The sequence below is a fragment of the Rattus norvegicus genome, chromosome X (genome assembly GCF_036323735.1).
Source record: "Rattus norvegicus strain BN/NHsdMcwi chromosome X, GRCr8, whole genome shotgun sequence".
Lineage (NCBI taxonomy): Eukaryota > Metazoa > Chordata > Mammalia > Rodentia > Muridae > Rattus > Rattus norvegicus.
Window position 1 is genome coordinate 1,602,846 of NC_086039.1, and position 14,627 is coordinate 1,617,472.

General features: G+C 34.5%; 1 long non-coding RNA gene across 12 annotated transcripts in view; it reads right to left on the reverse strand.

The window, feature by feature from the left end:
* LOC134484065 (uncharacterized) overlaps positions 1-14,627 on the reverse strand; it is a 180,829-nt gene that overhangs the window by 137,315 nt on the left and 28,887 nt on the right. For 2 of the 12 annotated variants that reach the window (XR_010061411.1, XR_010061408.1), the window contains exon 1: positions 8,600-9,061. The exons of 1 other annotated variant lie outside the window; for it this stretch is intronic. This is a non-coding gene — a long non-coding RNA (uncharacterized LOC134484065). Of the gene's footprint in view, positions 1-8,599; positions 9,084-10,840; positions 11,173-14,627 lie in introns of those variants that run through there. 9 more of the 12 variants (XR_010061414.1, XR_010061403.1, XR_010061407.1 and 6 more) reach the window with 9 other exon arrangements.

Sequence of the window (14,627 nt, forward strand, 5' to 3'; positions counted from 1 at the left end):
ATTCTTAACTAAGGTATATCAACATCCTTACCCATCGGGTAAATGTAAACCAAAAAAAAAAAAAAAAAAAAAAAAAAAAAAAAACCTGAGGTTCCACAGCACACCAATCAGAATGGCTAAGATAAAAACAAATTCAGATGACAAATGATAATTAAAAGGAGGTAGAGAAAGAGGAACACTCCTCCAATGTTGGTGGGATTGCAAGCTGGTATAACCACTCTGGAAATCAGTCTGGAATTTTCTAACACAATTGGTAATACATGAGGATCCTGCAATACCACTTCTTGGTTATTTACCCAAAAGGTGCTCCAACATGTAACAAGGACACATGATGCTATATGTGTATAGCAACAATATATATATATATATAATTATATGTGCATACATACATATATATTGTATTATAAACACACACACACACACACAAACATATTCATAAGAAAGAATCCACAGGTCATATGAAGCCCAAGCATAAAGAAGACCAAAATGTGGATGCTACATTGTTTCTAAGAAAAAGGAACTAAATATTCATGGGAGGAAATACAATGATAAAGAGTCAAGCAGGGACTGAAGAAGGGTTAACCAGAGACTGCCCCACGTGGGGATCCATCCACTATGCCGCCACCCAATCCAGACTTTATTGCTGATGCCAACAAATCCTTACTGATAGAAATCAGATATGGATGTCTCATGAGAGGCTCTGACAGATCCCTACTGATATAAATGAGGATGGTTGCAGCTAACCATTGGATTAAACAAGGGGGTTTCAATGGAAGTTTTAGAGAAAATACTTAATGATCTGAAGGGATTTGCAAAACCCCAGGAAAAACAACACCACCAACCAACAAGATCCCACTATAAATTCGGGGGATTAAACAACCCACTAGTGAGTACAGATTGAGGAACCCACGATACCAGCCACATGTGTGGCAGAGAAATGCACTGTCGAGCATGATTGGAAGGAAAAGCCTTTAATACTGTGAAGAATTATATCCCCAGTGTAGGGTAATGCCAGAGGATTGAGGTTGAGGTGGGTGGGTGGGAATGGGAACATCCTCAAAGAAGCTGAAGTGGGGGTTTATGGGAAAGGTAGGAAAGGATATACCATTTGAACTGAAAATACATAAAATATTCAGGAAAAATTATTAAATAAAAATGACACTATGTCTCATTAAATTAATAGTAAAATATCATTTCCCATTTCTGATATTGGCTCAAATATTAGAGTTTAGCATTAATTTCTTTGGTCTCTTTTGCTGTCTATAGCCAATATGTCCCTTTTTTCTATGCCTTATTTTAAAAGAACTGTATTTTACAATTTAAATAAATATAGAATGGAAAAATACTGACATCATTTGTGACTCAAAGATAATAACAATTTTACTATATTTCCCTTTAGTAAAAGTTAGACATCTCCGTGAAGACACTTTGATGGATAATATCAAAATATGTTTATAGGAATGGTACATCAAGTACTTTTTGTTAATAGCGTCAGTCAGGAAATGGTTCTAATATTTATGCATTATGGTAGCTGATTATGGAAGAAACTAAATGTTCTTAGATTTTGTAATAATGCATATAAATAATTAATTCTTAATGTTTGTTGACAGAAGGAAGTTATCAATGAATATATATATATATATATATGGCACACGTTTCTAATATAAATAGAGCAAATTAAATATATAATTTATGAACTAAAGGTGAGTAAAAGTAAGATCTATCATTGATTCTACCTACAGTTGGAGTTAAGACATGATTCATGGATCCATGTATTTCTTTCTAGACATCCAATGAGATAAAATTAGTGTGGAAAAAGATAAAAATGCAATTAGCATGTGTGATCTAGTGTACATATTTAAAAATTGCTTTTGAAAAATACTCAGAAAATATTTTCAAGGTTATATATACATCATATACAAAAATTAACTATGTCCATAAATTATCAATATCACTCAAGCTACTTTCTCTGGTCTTATTTTATTTGAATTATCAAATGAACATGTATATGTATGTATGTATACTCAAACAGGCACACTCACACACACACATACACACACACACACAAAATACTTCTAAAAATTTAAAACAAATTAGTAAATAATAGTCTTTCAGAGAAAATAATGAAAAAGGATGAACTAAATTCCAGTACTCCCAAAAGTGTACATTTTAGCATATAAAACTTTGCCTTATAAGTTTTAGAAAAATACATATGTGGCCAATATATGTAATCAGATCCCATTTGGACTTATTACTCAGAGTTAAAGTAGATAATAAAATGGAGTGGGAAAAATATTAAATAACAAGATTTAGCTATACTTTTTCAATTATACAAAAAAATCTGAGAAACAGTTAAATGACACAACATTTAAAATTGCTTTCTATTAAGCATTGATATCTACGTTTAGTCTTCATAGTCTAAATAATAGAGAGAACTAAGTCTCACAAGTTGTTTCCTGGCTTAAATACAATTTTCTTTGCTTGTGAATGTACACAGAATCAATTAATATAATAAAAATGGATAGATGTTGTGTTACAAAAAGTAAAAGACCTTTTGTTTATTTATTCGGTATGAATTTATTTTTGTAGAATGTCTTCCCATGTTTCTGTTGGATATTTTATAAATCCTTACTTTGGTGCGGTTGGTGCTTAAATTTAACTGAACATGGCTGCATATGTCAATATAGTAGAAATGGATTCTTGGGGCAGAGATTACCTTTGTGTTAAACCTGATTAAAATGAATGGTGGTCACAGTGTGCACAACCAAATAGAAGGTAATAAACTGTGGCTTCGGGTACCCATCTTTTTATGAGATTTCACTTTGTAGTGTTGGAAGAATTGTTCTGTGATATCATGAGATTGTGCAGTAAACAGTCCTTTTCTTTATTCCTGTAATGAAAGCAAACATTTATTGTTTTCAGTTCCTTCAGAGAGCTTGCTAGGAGACTAGATCAAGGAGGAACTTGGGAAGAGGGACTTAGATATGCAAAATATATTTTTGGTATTGGATTTCTTCTAGGTACTTTAGGGAACTAACTTCATAAGATTTGGAATATAATCAGAAAAGAGCTTGTTAAAGATGTAGAAAAGCACGTGGTGTGGTTGCACAGGCCTTTAATCTTAGTACTAGGGAGCAGAAGCAGGCAGAACTCTAAGTTCAAGGCCAGCTTGGTCTACAGAGAGAGAAAGAGAGAAAAGGTGAGAGAGAGAGAGAGAGAGTTTTCTGGTACTGCCAGGGATATAAAAGAAACACTGTCAAAAAAATGTTCAAGAATAAGTTCCGTATTATACAGAGAAAAAAATTCTCATTTTATTTTAGTAAGATGTTAATAATTTTTTCTTCATTCTAATGAAATGACTTAGCTATAAAATAATCTGAAGGCACCGAAAATGTAAGAAAAGGTGCTTTACATCACTATTCCCCTTAAACTATAAGTTGAATTTTTATTAAATAAACCTATGTAAATACACTTTGAAGGCTTTTCTGTGATTAGCTAAAGGGCTTTTACATTGTGAATTAAGAATGGTGAATTTCAGGCCAATCTTGAAAGGTCATCACTAATGTGTAGAAGCATATTAAGCATACAAAATCAAATATAAAATTTTGCACAATAAAGAATGAGAACCTTTAATTGGTTTTCCTCTAATGTAAACACTTTCTTTTTGTTGAGTGAAGATTTTATGATTTGAACTAATTTTATGAGAAATACCACCTGCTTTCAGAAGATAAGAAACAGAGAAAGATGAGGAAAAACATATGCTAAGGAACAATGAACTGGGATAGAGTATTCTAGGTAATATATAGATCAATAAATTTGACCCGTCTGTTACTGGTAAGGTGGGGACTTCATTACGCATATTTATGTACTTAAAAATGTTTTCTTTTCTTCTTAAGTTGTATGGTTGCTCTGAAAACACTGGGTTTTGTGTTAAGATCTTTGCATATTTAATGATAGTTTTGAAATATTATGTTATAATCAAAAGCCGTGCTTTGTACAAACTTTTTAAGCAACAAAAAAGAGAATTGTCCGCTTGAGTTTTATGAAGAAAGTTAGTATGTTAAACATGAATAAATTTTTCTGATATATGCCTTCTCTTCATATACCATGCTTATTGATGAATCCTTAGCACATAGGAATGAATAGTAACCATCTTAGTATAGTTTCAGGATTTTATAGTATATTGTTTGACACGTGCATTTCTATTAAAATGCTATCACTTTTCTAATTCTCTTAATTTAACTGAAGAGGTTTTCCATAACTTCTAGTCCGTTTTTAATTAATTTAACAGGTCTTTGGTGTTATTATTGAATTTTATGACAGTATCTTCTTAATGTTCTTTATTTTTAAGGTAAATAGGTAAATATATATATATATATATATATATAACAAAAATATTTTATAAAAAAATTAAATTATTAGTGGAAAATCACTTAGTGATGGACAATTTTATAAACATTCTCTAAAGTATGAATATTCTACAATTTTAATTAGTATTAAAACATTATATATACCACAACCTTTATTAACCTTAGCATACACTGATCTAGTTAACATAACCACAAATTTTTATCTGTAAAATTTTTTTCTTAGTTTGTCAGTAATTAATCTTGACTTCTCTATCTGAGCTTTCTCATCATTATTCACAAAAAAATCTATTGTTGTTTTATTGAGAATAGTAAGGAATGTTCATTGATATGTAGATACATAAGAATATGACGATATACGAAATGGTATTTCATTAAGCCCTAGGAAAACTAAACTATCATGGTTTCAGGAAAATAAACGTAACTAGAAAATATACCGAGTAAGGTAGCAAAGACTCAGAAAGGCAAATACCATGTGTTCTTCCTCATATAGATCATAGAATCTCCTTCTAATATACTTGTATTTATGTGAAGCTGTGGATGGTTTGAGTTTATTTAACTGATATAGGTCGCAGACATTAGAAAGTTGGGTTTTAAACAGTGTGCCATGGAAGATATTGAACATGCGGGATATGGATGTAGATGTAAGAATAATGAAGTGAGACTAGTATAAGTGGTGAGGGACATAGGACAGGAAGGAATAAAGAACTGAAAAAGCGAGGATGAGGTTGAATGTCAACAAGAATAAAATAAGACAACCTGTTACTTTATAGGTTAGGTTAAAATAAATATTAAAATTTAAATCTAATACCATTATGTTTAATGCTATATACATCATGTTTGAGGAAAAGTGCCAGCAAGTGATATCAAAATGGAAATAATATATTTATCTTATTTGATCTTAGTCAAATTATCCATAATTATTTGGTAAAAACATCATTTGTCTGCCAAATTTATTGTACCACTTAAAAAATTGCCTGTGATATAATCAAACTTTATGATAGTAGACAATTTTATTATTAGGTCAACTTTTAAAATCTGTGATTTGATCTATGTTTTAAGTTTTTTTTTACTTAAATTTGTTCCTCCAGACATTCACACATATTAAATTATCATTTTCAAAGTTGAATACTAATATAAAAATATGATCCAGCAGGGTTTTTGAAATTGCTCAATTATAAGTAATATTATCCGTAAACTACAGGACATTCTCCACTAAGCTCATAGATACAAAGAAGATACACAAGAAGAATGCCCCAAGTGAATATGATTGAGTCTCATGTAGAATGGGCATAAAATTGTCTAGGAGGCCGATTGAGGGAAGGAACTAGATGGGAGATGGAAGGAAGAGGAAAATGGATCCTGTGTGGGAAGGGAGAGGAAATATGACCCGATAGTCAGGAGAAGGAAAGGATATCTTGAACTTTTAGAGATGAGGAGGTAGGGGAACTCTCCAGGAAGAGAAAGAGTCCGGGATAACGAAGGTACGCACGAATCAATGGGGTTTACCGAAGCTGTGACTTACATTGGTGATATGGAACATTAAGAGGCCAACTCCTGTAGCCCGGAAGGACACCAGTGGAGGGATAAAGACACAAATACAACTACAAAACTTTCTAGGCAAAATTTTTCAAGCCTAAAAGAAATTTAGAACCGTATTCTAGGGTCTATGTTCTCCTTTGCTTTATTGATGGCTGGTAATTTTTGTATAAAATAAGGATTTGGGACATTATCATTAGAAGTAGGTATACAATATTTATATTGTTATATTCATGCTTTAGCTGGGCCCACTTTGTTGCCAATATCATTACAAAAATATAAAATTATAATTAATAATTTTTATAATTATAATTTTATAATTATAAAATTAGAAAACAGAATTTTTGAGTACACATTCAGGAATATATATAAAGTCCTCTTTCAAAGAATGTACAATAAGAAAATGTAATACAATATTCATTCAATTTAACGTCTGGAGGGAAAATATTGGACTTTAGGAAACAGAGAAAACCTAGGAACTTGAATTGTATGTCACAGGAATGGACGTGGAAGTGAAATTATTATCCAGAATATTCTCCTCCACACCATGTTCCTAGATCTTTTTTACCCATGCCAAGCCCCTGACCAACATTCTCTATTCCGAACATGTAAGTACTAATGAAGCAAAGAGAAGTCTCTAGCTTTAAAGACATATAATATGTAAAGGTTTCCAGTATGTCACAGGAGACACTCTTGGAAAGGGCACCCTCAAATCTGGTCCATGGGAAAGTTCAGTGAGTCTTGGGTAGGTATTGATTGGGATTGCAGAAGTAGTAGCCTTTATCTGAGCCTTCCACACATGGGAATCAGGTGCTGCGATCTTCTTAGAATCATCTGCACTTCCCTGCTTGATATGGTTCCTGGAAGTCAGAGCGTTTATGTAATCAATTTCTTCAATACAAAAGCCAGTTGTTGGGAAGGGCACATTTGTTCTTCTCAGAGCTCGTGGCTTTTACTCTTTTTGCTCTGAAGAAAAAGGTTCAAAGAATCAAAGGAAAGAAAAGTATGGTCTCCTCAGCAGTGTAAACACCTCCATGCTTTGGATTCCTATTGTGTAATTTGTTTATAACACTGATATCTGGAGGAGAAGAGCTTCTAGTTGAGACTTCATCATCTCAGTCTTTCCACTTGTATTACTCTGAATACCATTCTCTGACAGTGACTCTTTAGATTTCTGAGTCAATAGGTTTGATTAGCTGGCAGATTTCTTTTCTTTCTTTCATTGTTTTTATTTTTTATAAAATTTTATTGCTTTTTTAACTGGATATTTCTACATTTGAATTTCAAATGTTATTTCCTTTCCCAGTTTCTTTTCCATAATTAGCCTATACAATTCTGCTCCCCTTCTTCTATAACCCACCTTACTGCCCCCTGACATTGCCTTGAACTTGGAGTCAAACCCAATGACTTCTCCTTCCATTGGTGACCCCAAGGCCATCCTTTGCAACATATGCAGTTGGAGCCATAGTTCTATCAATGTACAGTCTTTGAATATTGGTTTATTACCAGAAATCTCTGTTGCATTTGCATTGTTGTTCTTATGGTGTTGAAAGCACCTTTAGCTCTTTTAATCCTTTTTCAAACCCTACCAACAAGATGTCAATTTTCAGTTCACTGGCAGCATAGACTCCTTAGCTTCATCACTCTTATCTACATCTGGTTGCTGAATGTGTGTGTGTGTGCGTGTGTGTGTGTGTGTGTGTGTGTGTGTGCGTGTGTGTGTGTGTGTGTTTCTGTGTCTGTAGAGCTAAACAATGAATTCTCAAATGAGGAATATCAACATCCTTTGCCATCAGGTAAATGGAAATAAAGAAAAAAAATCCTGAGTTTCCACAGCACACCAATCAGAATGACGAGCATATATTTGGTCCCTTGTACAGCTATGGTGTTTGGTGGATTTTTAACATGGATTCTGCACTACTAGGTTAAGATTTTAGAATCCACAAATGACAAAGCCATATAGACTCCTTCCTATTCTTATGAACCTACTGAAGTAGAAGATTCACTGGACTTCAAGCCACTCCTCTCCCAGCCCATGTCATGAACTTTATGTTTGGACTGAATAAAGAATCATGATAAAACATCCAAAACCCTCAAATCTGGCCATGGAAACACTGGAAGGTAGATATTAGAGAACTGCTATCTAATGCCACTGCAGAACCACATTATATAGTCTATGTTGTCCTTTCCTTTACTAATGTCAGGTAATTTTTGGATAAAATAAGGATTTAGGAGTTTATCATTTAAGTAGATACAGAATATTTACACTATTATATTCACTTTAGAACTGGGCCCCCTTTTTTCTAAAATCAGAGCAAAAAAATGGAATAGGATAATAGAACATTGGAGTACACATTCAGCAATATATATAAAGTCCACTATCAAGGAATGTACAATAAGAAAATGTAATAAAATATTCACTCAATTAAAGGTCTGTAGGGAAAATATTGGCCTTTAGAAAAGAGAGATATCTGAGGAAATTGAACTATAGGCCAGAGGAATGGAACTGGGAATAAAATTATTATCCAGTAGAATCTCCTGCACTCCATATTCCTAGATCTTAGAGACCCAAGCCATGCCTCTGGCTAACTTTCCCCATTCAGAGCATGTGACCATTAGTGGAGCAGAGATAAGTCTCTACCTTAAGAGAGATTGAGTACATAAAGGTTTCCAGTGTGTCACAGGAGACATACCTGGAAAGGACACCTTCGAATCTGGTAAATGTAAGGAAAGCTGTTTAGCATGTAGGAGATGGCCGTTCTCAGTGACATCATAAATAGGACCTCCATGACAAATTTGTTGTAACTAGGAGAGCCCTAGCTTCTTCTGTGATGTAACAATTACTGTCCTGACAGGAACTGCCTCTCACATATTCCCTCAGTAACTCTCCGGTTTGCTAATTGGCCACTAATTCAGAGTAAACAGCCATTTGGGAGTGAGAACAAAAAGGATAAAGAGATCAGAGATGGGGAGAAAGAAGCTGACCTTCTGTCTTTGTATGAAAAAAAAAGGAAAAATAAGTGGTACTTTGAAAAGTTCAGGGAGCCCTTGGAAGGGTTGGAGTGGTATCGCTGAAGAGATAGACTTGATCTGAGACTTACACATATGGGAATCAAGAGCTGGAAGCTTCACAGAAGCATCTGGACTTCCCTGTTCTTATGGTACCTGGATGTCAAAGGTTTTCTATCATTCATTTCCTAATTACAAAGCAAAATTTTGAGAGGGCACAGTTGTTTTTCTGAGATCTATGGCCTTTTTTTCTTTTTGCCCAGAAGAAAAAGGTCCTAAGGAAGGAGGTAAAGACAAGTATTGGGTCCTCAGGTCAGAGTAAACTCCTCCAAGCTTTGGATACCTATAGTGCATTTTGTGTCTGACACGGATATCTCGGAGAAAGAAGTGCTTCTAGTTGAGACTTCATCATCTTTGTCTTGCTACAAGTATTACTCTGAATACCAATTTAGATTTCTGAGTAAATAACTGTGATTAGTTGGAAGTTTTCTTTACTTTTATTTCTTTCTTTTTTTAATTTTTTATCAATTTAAGTGATTTTTAAACTGGATGAGTCTATATTTACGTTTAAAATATTATTTCCTTTCTCAGTTTCCTGCCCATTAAATCACAACCTGTTCACAATCCCTTCTTCTCTAACCATAATTCTGCCCTTTGACATTCCCTTAAACTGGGAGACAAACCAAGGTAGAACCAAGGGCTTCTCCTTCCATTGGTGCCAAAAAAGCAATCCTCTGACACATATGCATTTGGAGCCATATTTCTGTCTATGTTCATTCTTTGAATATTGGTCTAGTACCAGAAAGCTCTGGGTCATTGAGAATGTTGTTCTTTTGTAGTTAACAGCACCTTCAACTATTGTAATCCTGTCTCAGAATCTACCAACAAGATGTCTGTTTTCAGTTCACTGGTTTGCCACTAACATTCACTTCTGTATTTGACATGCTCTAACTGTGTCTCTCAGGAAATATCTATATCCAGTTCCAGGTTGAATGCATTTCTTAGCTTCATAAATCTAATCTAGTTTTGGTGGCTGATATATGTATATATATATATATATATATATATATATGATATACATATGAAATATATTATATATATATGTATATACTTTTGGTAGCTCCAACAGTTATGAAGTTAGGGGGAATTTTAACATGGATTCAGTGCAACTAGGTCAAGAATGTAGAATCCACAAATTGCATTGGCAAATAGATTCCCTCCTGTTCTTATGAAACTATTGAAGATGAGGTCTCCCTGGTCCTGAAGCCATTCTTATCACTTCCTATCCTTCTCTATCTTATGTTTGGCCTCAAGAAAGAATCATGGTAAAACATCCAAAAACCTCAAATCTAGCCCTGAGACACTGGAACAGAAGAACCGAGATCAAAACGGACCTGAGAACCAAATTCTATACTACATGTGGTCTTATGCTTTACTTATATGAGGAAATGTTAGGATTTAATAGTAATTTGGTGTTTACCACTTGAAGTAGGTACACCCAATTTACAGTGTTATAATCACTCTAGAGCTGGGAGCCTTTGTTGCGAAAATCATTGAAGAAAATAGAAGTGGAAAAAAGAATTTTCAGTACACATTCAGGAATAAGTATAAAGTCACCTATCAAGGAATATACAATAAAAATTGAAATACACATGCATTCAATTAAAGGTCTGTAGGGAATAACTGGCCTTTGGGAAAATAGAAAACAAAGAAAATTGAACTGTGTCACAGGAATGAACCTGAGAATGAAAATATTATCTAGAAGAATCTTCTACACTCCTGTTCCTAAATCTCATCGACCCATGCCAAGACCCTGAATAACTTTGTCCATTCAGAGCATGTAACCACTAATGAAGCAAAGAGAAGTCACTAGCTTTAGAGAGATGGAGTATGTAAACATTTCCACTGTGTCACAGAAGACATACCTGGAAAGGGCACCCTCAAATCTAGTCAATGTAAGGAAAGCTCTTTAGCAGATAGGCCATGGCAGGTCTTAGAGACATCATCATTAGTTCATTCATGAAAAATCTCTGGTATCCTTGAGAGCCAAAGCTTCTTCTGTGATGTCACAAGTATTGCTGTGACTGCAACTGATCTTCAGATGTTCCTTCATTACCTCTAGGGTTTACTAATTGGCCTCTAATTCAGAGTAAACAGTTATTTGGACGTGAGAAAAAAGAAGATGAAGAGATATGAGAAGGGGAATAAGCTGGCTTTCTGTCTTGTTTTTTTTTTAAAAAAAGAAAGGCATATGTGGTCCTTGGAAAGCTTAGTGAGTCCAAGGTAGGATTTGTGTGAGATCGCTAAAGAGATAGCCTTTTTTGAACCTTCCACATATGGGAATCATGAGCTGCAAGTCTCTAAGAAGCATCTGAACTTCCCTGTTCTTATGGTTCCTAAAATTCAAATAGTTTATATCATTCATTTCTTTATTACAAAACCCAAGTATTGTGAAGAGCACAATTGTTTTCCAGAGCTCATGACCTTTACTGTTTTTGTCAAGAAGAAAGGTACTAACGAAGAAGGGAAGTACAAATATTGTGTTGCTATCTCGAAGTAAACAACATGCTTTGAACACCAATAGTGATTTTTTTGTCTGCCACTAATATTAACGTGACAGAAGTGCTTCTAGTTGAGACTTCATCATCTCAGTCTTTCCACTAGTATTACTCTGCCACTTCACATTTACGAGTCAATATGTGTGATTACTTGACAGCTTTTACTTTCTTTTATATCTTTCTTTTTTATTTTTAGCAAATTTTATTGTTTTTTTTTTAACGGGATGTTTCTATATTTAAATTTCAAATATTATTTCCTTTCCGAGTTTCCTGAGCATAAGATCCCTACACATTCCCATTTCCTTTTTCTCTAACCAGCCTTTCTCCCGCATGACATTCCCTTGAACTGAAAGATGTACAAGGGAGGACAAGGGCTTCTCTTTCCAATGTTGATCAAAAATTACATCCATTGCCACATATGAATTTGGAGCCATTCCTCAGTCCATGTACTTTCTTTGTGTATTCGTACAGTAAGAGAAAGCCCTGGTTCATTGGCATTGTTGTTCTTATGGGGTTGAAAGTACCTTAAGCTCTTCTAATCCTTTTTTTAAGTTTACCAAGAGCAGGTCCGTTTTTAGTTCACTGGTTTTTTACTAGCATTCACTTCTGTATTTGACATGCTGTATCATTGTCTCTCAGGAAAAATCTTTTTCCGATTCCTGGCAGAATGCAATTCTTACCTTCACCTATCTTATCTAGTTAGGTTGGCTGATATATATATATATATATATATATATATATATATATATATGCTATGATTTTGGTGGCTCCTACACCTATGTGGTTAAGGGGAAAGTTAACATGGGTTCTGCCCAACTATGTCAAGAATCTAGAATTCACAAATGACAGTTTCAAATAGTCCTCTTGTGTTTACCTATTGAAGTAGATAATTTACTGTTCCTCAAGCCATGTTTCTCCCTTCACATCATCCAATATCTTAGGATTGGCCTGAAGAAAGAATCATGGTGAAACATCCTAAACCCTCAAGTCTGCCCATGGGAAAACTGGAAGCTATGTAGTCTAGTACTGATATCAAATGGGAGTAGAGAACTGAATTCAACAGTGAAAAATGTCCTTTGCTTTCCTGATGTCTGGAAATTTTTTGATAAAATAAGGATTTGGGAGTTTATCATTTGTAGTAGGTTCACAGTATTTACACTTTTATAATCACTCTATAGCTGGAGTCACTTGTGACCAAATTCATTGAAGAAAATGGAATTGGCCAACAAAATTTTTGAGTACACATTGAAGAATATTTACAAAGTCCCTTATCAAACAATATACAGTAAGAAATTGAAATACAATATTCATTCTATTCAAGGTCTGTAGGTAAATGCTGACCTTTGAGAAACGGAGAAACCCTCAAATATTGAACTGTATGTCACAAGAATGAACCTATGATATATAGAATAAAAATATTATCTAGAAGAATCTCCTACACTCCATTTTCCTAAAACTTTTTTACCCATGCCATGCCCCTTAATAACTTTCTGCATTCAGAACATGTAACCACTAGTGAAGCAGAGAAAAGTCTCTACTTTAGATAGATGGAGTACATAAAGGTTTCCTCCGTGTCAAAGGAGACACACCAGGAAAGGGCACCCTCGAATCTTGTCAATGTAAAGAAAGATGTTCAGGATGTAAGACATGGCATTTCTCAGTGACATGACCATTAGGCCCTCCCTGAAAACTCTCTTGTAACCTGGAGAGCCCTGGCTTATTCTGTGATGTCATAACTGTTGCCATGACTGCAACTGTCTCTCAGATATCCTTCAATACCTCTAGGGTTTACTAATTGGCCTCTAATTCAGAGAAAATTGGAGAGTGATAACAAAGTGGATGATGAGATAGGATGGGGGGAAGGAAGCTGGCCTTCTGTCTTGGTATAAAAAACAAGGAAGAAATATGTGGTCCTTTGGAAAGCTCAGTGAGTCCTTGGTAGGAATTGAGTGGGGTCTCTGAAGAGATAGCCTTGATGTGAGCCTTCCACATAAGGGAAATAGGAGTTGGGAGACTGTCAGAAGCTTCTGGACTTCCCTGATCTTATGGTTGCTGGATGTCAGAGGGTTTATATCATTTATTTCTTTATTCCAAAACCAAGTGTTATGAAGGACACAGTTGATTTCCTGAGAGCTCATGACTGTACTGTTTTTGTCAAGAAGAAAAGGTCCTAAGGAAGAAGGGAAAAACAAGTATTGTGTCCCTAACTCAAGTTAAACTCCTCAATGCTTTGGAAACCTATAGGGCACTTTGTGTCTGACACTGATATCTGGGAGAGAGAACTGCTTCTAGTTGAGACTTCATCATCTCAGTCTTTATACTAGTATTAACCTGACTACCACTTCAGATTTCTGAGTCAATATGTGAGTTTGCTTGGCAGCTTTCTTTTCTTTTATATCATTCATTTTTTTTATATTTTAACAATTTTTTCTTCTTTAAGTAGATGTTTCTACATATACATTTAAAATATTTCCTTTCTCCATTTCCTTTCCATAAGATCCCTACCCATTCCATTACCTTCTTCTCTAACCAGCCTTTCTGCCACATGAAATTCCCTTGAACTGGGAGACAAACTGTGGAGGACAAGGCCTCTCTTTCCAATGTTGCCCAAAAAGGCCATCTCAGCCACATATGCATTTGGAGCCATAGGTCAGTCCATGTACTTTTTTTGTATGTTGGGCTAGTACGAGAAAGCTCTGGTCATTGGTATTGTTGTTAGTATGGGTTTGAAAACACCCTCAGTTCCTCTATCTTTATTCAAAATTTACCAAAAAGAGGTCCATATTCAGTTCACTGGCTTACTACTAGCATTAACTTATGTATTTGACATGCTATATCTGTGTCTCTCAAGAAATATTTATATCTGGTTCCTGGAAGAATGCACTTCTTACTTTCGTCAATCATATCTAGTTTTTTTGACTGATGTGTGTGTGTGTGTGTATATATATATATATATATATATATATATATATATATATATATATATATATACATTTGATGGCTCCAACACCTAAGTGTTTAAGTGGAATGTTAACATGGATTCTGCCCACCTATGTCAAGAACATAGAATTCACAAAAATACTCCTTCCTGTTTTTATAAACCTATTTAAGTAAATGTTTAACTGTTCCTTAAGCCATTCTTCTCCCTGCTCAT